The sequence below is a fragment of the Camelus dromedarius genome, chromosome X (genome assembly GCF_036321535.1).
Source record: "Camelus dromedarius isolate mCamDro1 chromosome X, mCamDro1.pat, whole genome shotgun sequence".
Taxonomy (NCBI): Eukaryota; Metazoa; Chordata; class Mammalia; order Artiodactyla; family Camelidae; genus Camelus; species Camelus dromedarius.
Genome location: NC_087472.1, coordinates 75,716,134 through 75,728,572, shown reverse-complemented (window position 1 = coordinate 75,728,572; position 12,439 = coordinate 75,716,134).

The following is a 12,439-nucleotide window of genomic DNA, read 5'->3' as shown; positions in this document are numbered from 1 at the left end:
ACAAGGATAATCAGTAGAAAACATCCTAGTAAATGTTTAAGAAACTAGATGTCGTGGTCCTACATACCAGATGCAACTGGGATAAAGGCCCTGTTCACAATAGCACCATAACCATATGGTACATGTGAACAATCTGTAAATGATTTGTGAGAACTAGGCGAAGAGTCATCAAACTGAGTGATGTAAAAGATTGACTTGAAAAAGTAGAGCCACTACTTGCTTATTGGATTGGAAGATTATCGTTGTACTACCGACAGCCTCCTCCCAGCCGCATGACTCCCTACCTGGACTTGGGCAGGCAGACGCTGCCACTCACCCTTGACTGCGATGGCTGCATAGGCGGCGGCAGGATCCCAGGGTCTCTTTTGCCCAGTGGCTGAGCATTCTTGGGGTTCCTTGCTCTGCCCATAGCGATGTGATAGATTTTTAAAGTGTTGATCGTTTATCCTGTGTCATGGCTGACCTCACTTATACTAAATACTAGGACTTTTTGGTAGATTCCTTGGAATTTTATACATAGACAATTATGTCATTAGCAAATAACAGTTTTATTATATATATTATATTTATATAATCTTTTTCTTTATCTTGCCTTATTGCACAGGCTAAAATCCCAGTATTATGTTGAGTAAAAGTGGTGAGGGCATAGATCCTTGCTTCCTTCCCAATCTTAGAGGGAAAGCATTCAGTCTGTCATCATTAAACATGATATTGGAAGTAGTTTTTTTTGTAGGTGCTCTTTACCAAGTTCAGGTAATCATACGGTCTATTCTTAACTTGCTGAGAGGTTTGGGTTTTTTCCTTCAGTTTTTTAGTTTTTTAAAAAATTGGAATATATTTGACATAAACCTGTGTAAATTTTAGGTATACAACATGGTGATTTATACATTTATATATTATAATATGACTGCCATTGTAGAGAGAGTTAGCACCTCTATAACATCACATAATTATCATTTCTTTTTTGTGGTGGGAATAAATAAGATCTGGTCTATTAGCAAGTTTGATGATTGTAATACAATATTCTTGTCTGTATTGACTATGTTGTGCATCAGATCTCCAAGACTTATTTATCGATTAATTGCAAGTTTGTTCTGTTAAACATCTCTCCTATTCTCCCCACTCCCAAACCCCTGGTAGCCACCATTTTACTCTCTGGTTTTATGAGTTTGGCCTTTTTAGATTTCACATATAAGTGATAGCATACAGTATTTGTCTTTCTCTGTCTGATTTATCTCTTAGCATAATGTTCTCAAGGTCCATCCATGTTGTCACAAATGGCAGAATTTTCTTTTTTCTCATGGCTGAGTATTTTTCCATCATGTATATATCACATTTTCTTTATTCATTCATCTGTTGATGGGCACTTAGGTTTTTTTCATATCTTGGCGATTGTGAATGACGCTGCAGTGAACATGGGAGTGCATATATCTCTTTGATATCTTGTTTTCATTTCCTTTGGGTATACCTCAAGAAGTAGAATTGCTGGATAATATGATAGTTCTATTTTTAAAAATTTTCAAGAAACCTCCAGTGGACAGAATGGCACCCAGTTGTTCATTTGGCTTGGAAGGAGAAACGGGCAGACATGTGATTATATACCAATTCATAGGCTATGGCCAGAGGTTTGGCTGGATGGTCATGGATTTAGACATAACATGGAAAATTGTTGACAAGGAAATTTGGGGAAGAAGTATGTGGATAGACTTCTCTGAATGGGGAAAAATGCAAAAATACCTATGTCCTCTTAAGGGTGACCTCAGCAAAGGATGATTTTAATAATCCAATGGATAGGATGACACATTCTGTGGATACCAGTCAGCCTCCTTCACCAGTCACCCTGCCATCTCTGTCACTGTTTATTGGGCTTGTGAACAAAGTGGCCATGGTGTGAGGGGTGGAGTTTAGGCATAGGTTCAGCCATATGCACTTCCACTCACCAAGGCTGACCTGACTGCAGCCACTGCTGAGTGCTCAATCTGCCAGCAGCAGAGACCAACGGTCCCCAATATGGCACCATTCCCTGGGGTGATCATTGAGCTACCTGGAGGCAGGTTGACTAAGTTGCAGCCCTTCCATCATGGGAGGAGCAATGTTTTGTTCTTACCAGAACAGACACTTAATCTGGATTTGGATTTACATTCCTTTCATGCTATGCATCTCCCAAAACTACCATCTGTGGACTTACAGAATTACTGACCTACTGTTATGGTATTCCACACAGCAATGCTTCTGATCAAGTTACTAACTTCATAGCAAATGAAGTGCAGTAATGGGCCCATGTTTATGGAATTCACTGGTCCTTCCATAGTTTCACACCATGCTGAAGCAGCTATCTTGACAGAATGGTGGAATGACCTTTTGAAAACTCAGTTACAGCTCCAGCTAAGTGGCAATACCTTGCAGGGCTAAGGCAAGGTTCTCTGGAAGGCTGTATATGCTCTGAATCAGACTGCAATATATGGTGCTGTTTTTCTCATAGCCAGATTTCATGGGTCCAGGAATCAGAGGGTGGAAATGGGAGTGGCAACACACACTATTACCTCTAGTGACCTACTAGTAAAATTTTTGCTTCCTATTCCTGTGACCTGATGATGCCCTGTTGACCTAGAGGCCTTAGTTCTGAAGTGAAGAAGGTTTCCACCAGGATACACAACAGTGATTCCACTGACCTGGAAGTTAAGGCTGCTGCCCCACCACCTTGGTCTTTTCGTGCCTCTGAATCAACAGGTAAACAAGAGTTAATGTGCTGGCTGGGGTGATGGATCCTGACTACTAAAGGGAAATTGGACCACTACTCCACAACCGAGGTAAGGAGGAACATGTCTGCAGTACAGGGGCTCCCTTAGCATTACCACACCCTGTGATTAAGGACAGGATAGGGTTACAACAACCCAATCAGGCAGGATTACTAATGGCCCAGACCCTTCAGGAGCAAAGGTTTGGGTTACCCCACCAGGTAAAGAACCATGATCAGCTGAGCAGCCTGCTGAAGGCAAAGGAAATATGGAATTGGTAGTAGAGGAAGGAAGTTACAAATACCAACTACAACCACGTGACCAGTTACAGAAATGGGGACTGTAATTGTCACGAGTATTTCCTCCTTATTTTGTTATGAATATGTTTGCATGTATATATACATAAAACAAGCATGTATCTTTGTTTTCTTTCTTTTCTTACCTCCTTATATAACATAAGATGTATTGACTTTATACGATAGCATTTAAATGTTTTTAATTTTATATCATGGTATTTAGGTATGGGTAACCAAGAAGAGTAACCATCACCCAAGGTGTTTGCATCTTTTTCTGAGGAAAAGGTCAGTGCATTTTTCAGTTCTATGCAAGATAGCCATATTGTGTTAGGTGGAAAGACAACCTTGTTATTGTTTTTATTTGAAGATTAAGTATGGTTTATGGAGATGCATACAGGTGCCAAGGTGACAAGGGGTGAACCTCTAAAGCTTAATTTTATGTGTCAAGTTGGAGAGTATTTCCAGATGAGATACCATTGAAATCAGTAAACTCTTAAGTAAGGAAATTGTCCTCCATAATGTGGGTGAGACTCACCTCGTCAGTTGAAGGCCTGAATAAAACAAAAAGACTGGCCTCCCAGAGCAAGAGGGAATTCTTCAGCAGATTGCCTTTGGACCTCTTCTGCACTGTTGGTTTTCCTGGGTCTCCATGTGCTGGTTTTCAGGCTAAAATTACACCATCGGCTCACCTGTGTTTCTAGCCTGTCAGCCTACATTTTTTGTATTTGTCAGCCTCTAATCATGTGAGGCAATTCTTTATAATAAGTACACACACACACACACACACACACACACACACACACACCCCACACACACACAGACATGCTATTCATTCTGTTTCTCTGGAAAACCCTGACTAATATAAATACTTCTTCAGCCCCACATTCTTTCTCCTCTTCTTCTGGGACATCAGTGATATGAATATTAGATCTTTTGTTAGACTCCCACAATTCTTTGATACTCTTCCTTTTTTCAGTCATGTACTTTCTGTTCATTAGATTGAGCAAATTTTATTGGTCTTCCCACAAGCTCACTGATTCTATTTTCTTTCATCTCTACACTACTATTGAACCCATTTAGTGAACTTTTTGTTGTTATTATGTTTTTCAGTTCTATACTTTCTATTTGATTCTTTTATATAACTTGTATTTCCTTGCTGAAGATTTTTTGTTTCCTTTTTATTTTAAGCAAATTTGTAATTATCTTATAAATTAATTTTTATTGAGTTGTAATTGACATACAACTTTCAATTAGTTTCAGGAGTACAACAGTGATATGATATTTGTATATACTGAGAAATCATCACCACAATAAGTCAATATCTGTCACTGTCACCTCAAATAGTTATAGAATATTCTTTCTTGTGATGAGAACTTTTAAGATTTACTCTCTTAGCAAGTTTAAAATATGTAATACAGTATTATTAACTATAGTCACCATGCTGTCCGTTACATCCCCAGGACTTATTTTATAACTGGAAGTTTGTATCTTGATTCCTTTCACCCAATTCACTCACCTCCCACCCTCCACCTCCCTGGCAATCACCAACCTGTTCTCCTGTTCTCTATATGCATGAGCTTGCTGTTTTGTTTTGTTTTTTAGATTCCACATATTAGTGTAATCATACAGTATTTGTCTTTCTCTGATTTACTTCATTTAGCATAATGCCCTCAGGGTTCATCCATGTTGTTGCAAATGGCAATATTTCATTCTTTTTATGGCTGAGTAGTATTCCATTGTATATATCTACCACATCTTCTTTATTCATTCATCCATTGATAGACACGTAGGTTGTTTTCATGTATTGGCTATTGTAAATAATGCTGCCATAAACATGGGGGTACAGATATCTTTTCAAGTTAGTGTGATTTTTTTTTTTCTTTTTAGCTGTGTACCCAGAAGCAGAATTGCTGGATCATATGGTAGCTCTATTTTTAATTTTTAAAATATTTCCACAGTGTTTCCCATAGTAGCTGCACCAATTTACATTCCTACCAATAGTGCACTAGTGTTCTCTTTTCTCCATATCCTCACCAACGCTTGTTATTTCTTGTCTTTTTGATAATAGCCATTCTAACAGGTGTGGGGTATCGCGCTGTGGTTTTCTTTTACATTTCCCTGATGATTAGTGATTTTGGGCATCTTTCCATGTACTTATTGGCCATCCATATGTCTTTTTGGGAAAATGTCTATTCATGTCTTCTGCCCATTTTTTAATCAGAATGCTATTTTTTTTTTTGCTATTGAATTGTAGGAGTTCTTTATATATTTTGGATGATAATGCCTTATTAGATATATTATTTGAAAATATTTTCTCCCATTCAGTAGGTTACTGTAATTGCTTTTTGAAGCAGCTTTATAGTGGCTGCTTTAAAATATTTATGAGATAATTCCAACATCTAATTCATCTCAGTATTTGGTGTCACTTGATTGTCTTTTTTTATTCAAGTTTTTATCTTCCAGATTTTTGGTGTAACATTTGATTTTTCAAGTGTTTTCTGAACATTTTTAACATTAGATTAAGAGACTTGTCATCTTGCCTATATCTTCTATTTTATCATGCAACCACTCTGCTTAGGTTTAGTGTATAGGTTCTGGCTTACTATGGTGGACTGTAGTTCCAATGACAATTTAGTTTCCTGAGATTTTGCAATGCTATTTTAATCTGCTTTATTCTTCTGGCTTTGCTTGAGCTTCTTTTGGTACCACATGCAGGGAAGGGAGGTGCTTCCTTCATTTCCCAGTGTAGTTAAAATGAGTTGTGGGGAATCCAGACCCATGGGACTTTCTGCATTTTCCCTGACCTGTTTTCCAGCCATTCACTGCCAGGGGCTTCCCACTCTATCTCTGATAGTGCAGCCAGGGATGGGCTGCCTTTTGCCATTGTGTGGTGGGCCAGGAGTCATAGGTCTGGATGGAGGGTCAAGAGGCCCTGACCCTGTTCACCTTCTGCAACTAAGTATAGACCCAGGAGGCACCAGGCCTGGGCTGCTTTCAGCCATTGGGTGGAGGACTAGGATCCATTTGACCTAGGTGGCTGTCTGCCAGTGAGTGGGAGATCAGGAAACATTGACGTTGGGCTGCCTTCTGCATTTCAGTAGAGGACTGGGAGACACTAAGTCAACTGGCATTCCCACTGCGGGTGGAAGGGTTCATCTGCTGCCTCCTGATGTGGATCAGCGCATGTGTTGGCTTTCCCTAGTTATGCTGTTACTGCTTAGGGTGGATTGGATTCTGCTGCTGCTGCTGGCTGGTGTGAAACGTGGGAGATAGGGGATTTTCTCTTTCTCAGCTCAGCTACTGCAGGCAGATCAGCCAGTTGCTGCCATTGGGCATGGATCTCCCCGCCAAGCTTTCCCTTTCCCAGATCTTTTTTTTTTCAGAGAGAGAAAGCTTTTATTTTCCTTTTCTTGAGAGATTTTTTGGGTCCATACCTGTTGGCAGTTTAAGCATTGTATACTGCTCAGGTACCCACTCTGGGGTATGTGGGCAATATAAAGAAAACCCAGGGAACTCATTGTGGTGTCATTCTTCAAGTCCTAAGGTCCCTATTCAGTCCACTTATTCCATCTTTTAGAGTCTCTTGAATTAGTTCCAGGATCTTTAGTTGTATTTAGAGAGGTTCAGAGGAAACTGAGCCCATGCCATTGTCCCAGAACCAGACTAACAACTAATTTTGACATAGTACAATCTAAATATCATTGTTTTCTACTCTCTTGGCTCCAGCCAAGAAGGGTTTTGCTTTTTAGACAAAAAAACTCTCAGTCCCAAAGGAAAATTATTCCTGGAATGCAAGTGGAAATCAGTGGTAAGTCATATAAGAAATACCTAAAAACATTTCAGTTTAATTCTCTAGGGTCTACTGTACTCCAGCAAAAAATGGAAACCCAAGATTCAACTAGTTCTGTAAGTATTACACTGGCACTAACATATTTTTATTGAAACACTTGGAGCTCCAGGACACAGTAAGGCAGGAAACACAGAATTTAATAAAAATGGTTCTATCCCAGTTGCAGTGAGAACATCTACACCCAGATCATTGTTTCTAAATGCCATTTCCTAACAAAAGAAATCAGAGCTCCTTGGACAAATCATTGATTCCAGTGAAGATATATGGAAATTATAAGATTAGCTAGAGCTTCTTAATGGAACAGAAAATAAGGAAGTGCTCCAAAAAGTGATATGGACTTGTCAAAAGAACACAAGAACCAGGTTGAATGTGGCTCACACCACCTAAACCTGCACAATTTGAGAATTAGAATAAATAATGACTTAGAACATTTCCTAGGATAGATCATACGTTGGGCCACAAAGAAAGCCTTAACAAATTTAAAGGAGATTGAAGTCATATCTAGTATCCAAAATGGTATGAAATTAGAAACGGGAGGAAAACTGAAAAATCGACAAATACATGGAAACTACACAACATACTCCTGAACAACCATGTGTCAAAGAATAAATAAAAAGGGAAATAAAAAAGTGTCTTGAGACAAATTAAAATGGAAATACAACATATCAAAACATGGGATGCAGCAAAAGCAATTCTAAGGGCATTTATAGCAATAAATGCCTACATAAGGAAAAAAGAAAGATCTCAAATAAACAACCTAACTTTATAACTCAAGAAATTAGAAAAAGAAGACTACATTAAGCCCAAAGTTAGCAGAAGTAGGGAAATAAGAAGTAGAGCAGAAATAAATGAACCAGAGACTAGAAAGACAATAGATAAAAATCAATGAAACTAACAGCTCGTTTTTGGAAAGAAATGAAATTGAGAAAACTTTACCTACACTAACCAAGAAAAAAGAGAGAGGATTTATTTAACAAAATTATAAATGAAAGAGGAGACATTATAACTGGCACCACAGAATTAGAAAGGCTCGTAAGAGGCTACTATGAATAATTATACACCAACAATTGGATAACCTAGAAGAAATAAATAAATTCCTAGAAACATACAAATTACCAAGATTGAATCATGAAGATGTAAAAAACCTGAACCAATAATGACTAAGGATATTGAAGCGATAATCAAAACCCTCCCGACAAATAAAAGCCCTGGAGCAGATGGTTTCACTGGTGAATTCTCCCAAATATGTAAAAAATAATTAATGCCAATCCTATTCAAACAGTTCCAAAACACTGAAGAAGAGAGAACACTCACAAAGTTATTTTATGAGGCCAGCACTACCTTGATACCAAAGCCAGATAAGAACACTGCAAGGAAAGAAAACAAAAGGCTAATATCCCTGATTAATATAGGTACAAAATACTAGGATATATTGTACAACACAGGGAATATAGCCAATATTTTATAATAACTATGAATGGAGCATAAACTTTAAAAATTGTGAATCACTATATTGTATACCTGTAGCTTATATAATATTGTACATTAACTGTGCTTCAATAAAAAATAGTCTTTTAAATGAAAAAAATTCTCAACAAAATTCTAGCAAACCAAATTCAACAGCACATTAAAAGGATCATGCACCATGACCAAGCGGTATTTATCCTTGGGATGGAAAGATGGTTCAACATATGCAAATGAATTTCCATGGAACTATAAATGATCCTTATGAATAACCAAAGCAATCTTGAGAAAGAACAAAGTCAAAAGCATCACACTTTCAAAGAATACTACAATGCTATAGTAAGCAAAACAGTATAGTACTGGCATAGAAACAGACAGATAGACCAATGGAATAGAATTAAGACCCCCAGAAATAAACCCATGCATATATTGTAAACTAATATTTGATAAGGGATCTAAGAATATACAATGCAGAAAAGATAGTCTTTTCAATAAATGGTATTGGGAAAACTGTTATTCACACACGAAAGAATGAAATTGCACTCCTATCTTACACCATTCACAAAAATTAACTTGGAATGTATTAAAGACTTAAATGTAAGACCTGAAATCATAAAACTCCTGGAAGAAAACATAGGGAGAAAGCTCTTTGACACTGGTCTTGTCAGTGAGATTTTGAAAATGACACCAAAAGCACAAGCAACAGAAGCAAAAATAAACAAGTGGAAACTACATCAAACTAAAAAGCTTCTACACAATTAAAGGAGCAATCAACAAAACAGGAAGTCAAACAAACTACAGAATGGAAGGAAATTTTTTGAAACCATATATCATATAAGGGATTAATGCCCAAAATATATAAGGAACTCATATAACTCAATAGCAAAACAAACAAAATAAAACAGAACAAAAACAAAAAATACACCAAACCCCAGCAAATAATTAAATTTGAAAATGTGCAGAGGAACTGAGTAGACATTTTTCCAAAGAAGACAAATAATGGCAAACAGGTACATGAAAAGATACTCAGTATCACTAATCATAAGGGAAATGCAAATCAAAGCCAAAATGAGATGTCATTTCATATTTTTTAGAATGGCTATTATTAAAATAGGCAATAGATAACAACTGTTGTCAAGGGTGTGGGAAAGGGGAACCCTAGTGTGCTGCTGGTAGACATGTAAATTTGAACAACCACTATGGAAAATGGTATGGAGGTTCCTCACAAAATTGAAAATAGAACTACCATATGGTCCAGCAATCCCACTTCTGGTATATATCAAAAGGAATTGAAATCAAAGAGATATCTGCACCCATCTGTTCACTTTCAGCATTAGGCACAATAGCCAAGACATGGAAACAACCTAAGTGTCCAACCACAGATGAAAGGATAAAGAAAATGTGTTGCACACACACAGACACACACACAATGGGATATTATCCAGCCATAAAAAGAAGGAAATCCTGCCATCTGTGACAACATGGAAGGACCTTGAGAGCATTATGCTAAGTTAATTAAGTCAGACATAGAAAGCCATGTACTTATACTTTAAATGTAGAATCTTTAAAAAGTCAAACTGAGAAACAGTGTAGAAAGGGCTAAGGGATGGGGTAAACAGGGAGATATTGGTCAAAGGTTACAAATTTCCAATTATAAGATGAATAAGTCTGGGGATCTAATATTCATGGTGACTATAGTTAACTATAGATATTGCATTATATACTTGAAAGTTGCTAAGAGTAGATCTTAAATGTTCTTACCACAGACACACACAATGCAATTACGTGAGATGACAGATGTGTTAATTAACCTTATAGTTGTAATCATTTTGAAATATACATGTGTAGCAAATTATTACATTGTGCACGTTAAACGTACACAATGTGTCAATTATATCTCAAAGCTGGAAAAAATAAAAAACGGGGAAAGCAATGACAAAATAAGGAATAAATAATAATGTGTTATAACTAATTGAATAAAATAAGAATCCATGTATCTGTACTATAAGTAAATAAATATAGGAAAAGAAAAGCTCCTCCTTACAGTAGAACGCCATCTGATAAATGTAGAAGAAATGATGAAGTTAGAAAAGCACCATTTTGCATCAGTTATAGAGTAATTGTCAAAGACAAGAATCATCAATGGACACTAAAATTAGCACATGGAAGTTTTATGATCAATTGAATATTTACATATTCCCAAAGTATTTCCCCACAGAATACTTACAAAGGAAAGTAATGAATTTACATTGGAGTAACCTATTGGACACTGCTTTAACAAAGTGATCAGAATCAACATTGGGACAAACCCATACCATACACATGCCTTTATGATGTAATGAGAAATACACACTGTCATTTTTGTGATGTTCCTGTCAGATATACCTAACCTTAGACGAATCACGAGAAAACAATCAGATAATCCCCCAATGAGGGACACTCTACAAAATAATTAACCTAAAGTTTTGAATATTGTCAAGGCATGGAAGACGAAGAAAACCTGACAAACTGTTGCAGAGTGAAAGTGTCTAAAGTGACATGACAATTAAATACAATGCATGACCGTGAAATGGATCTTTGATCAGGAGAAAAAAATGCTATAAAAGGTATTATTGGGAAAATTGGTGAAGTTTGTATAAAATCTGTATATTAATAATATTTTCATGAATGCAAATTTCCTTATTTTGATAATTATACTTGTTCTTAAGAACCATGATGAATATTTAGGCATAAAAGGACATGAAGGCTGCAACTTATTCTCAAATGATTCAGAAAACAATAGTTATGTATATTTGTGTTGACAAGAGAAAGAGAGAGAGAATGATGCACCAAAGGTGGTAAAATGTTAACAACTGAGAAATTTGAGTGAAGGGGTAAAGGGTAAGTGGGAATTCTTTGTACTATTCTTGCAATATTTCTATAAGTTTGAAATTAACTCAATATAAAAGTGTTCCAAAAATTAGGTGTACCTCTAATCCTATGTCACAGGCTGCCTGGATGGGAGCATATTGTACACCCTTCTCCTCTCTCTTTCAAGAAGGTTTTACATGCTGTTAATGCTGGAATTATCTGTTCCAATTTGGAGGTTTATGTCAAATAGTGATGTCTAAGGCTTTTGAACAAAGCTTTCAAATCAATTAGCTCCAACCAAATTACACATAGATATTAATAACACCACCATTTTTGAGTCCTTACAGTGTACTGTTTTAAATGCCTAGGTTAATTTAATCCTCATATGAATGATTCTCTGACATGACATAGGTGATACAGTTTTCCTAATTCCACAGTAGAAGAAGAAGCACTTGCTGAGACATCTCAGGTTACGTGCTGAAGGTTACACTGTTAGTAAGAAGTGGGGTGGGGACTTGAGCCTAGGTGGTCTGGCTCTGTGCCAGTGCTCTTTAACTTATTCACATTAATTAGATGGGACCCTCATAGTTTTGAAGGGGAATGAGTTAGGCAAACCATTATTTTCTATGATCCGCTAACTGGGGCCAAGAATGAAGTCTGTTCCTTGAATACTCCACTATCTTTTTGATCCTTGGGAACTCATGCATGCTGTTCCTCACTTTGACAACTCTATCCATTTCCCCTTGGGCTAACTCCTACATATCATTGACATCTGAACTTAACTGGTCATTCAGCGAAACTACACGTCCTCAACGAGGTTTATAGTCCCCTGCCATATGCTGCCAGTGCCCACTGTTCCAGAGTGAGAGAGAATTCTGCCCATTACCTGGTACACTCATCACAGCTGAAGATTATTTATTTGTTGTCTGCCTTCCCTAGCCGACTGTGAATTCCCTAAAAGTAGGGTCCGTGTCTGTCTTAGCCATGAAATCCCAAATATCCACTGCACAGGAGCGTGAGGTCCAGAGATCCGAGAGGTGAGATCAGGTAGTTACGATGGGAGTACTAGAATATTTAGGAGGAAGTCATCAACATCCTTTTCCTATTCATCTAGGTCCAGTTAAATCATGGATGTAAAGGTATAGTGAAAAGATTTACTGGAATGGAAAATGATAGAGGATAAGATTTATTATCGTGAATGAATCAATATCACATTCAGGATTAGGGAGGGGTAAGTGGAA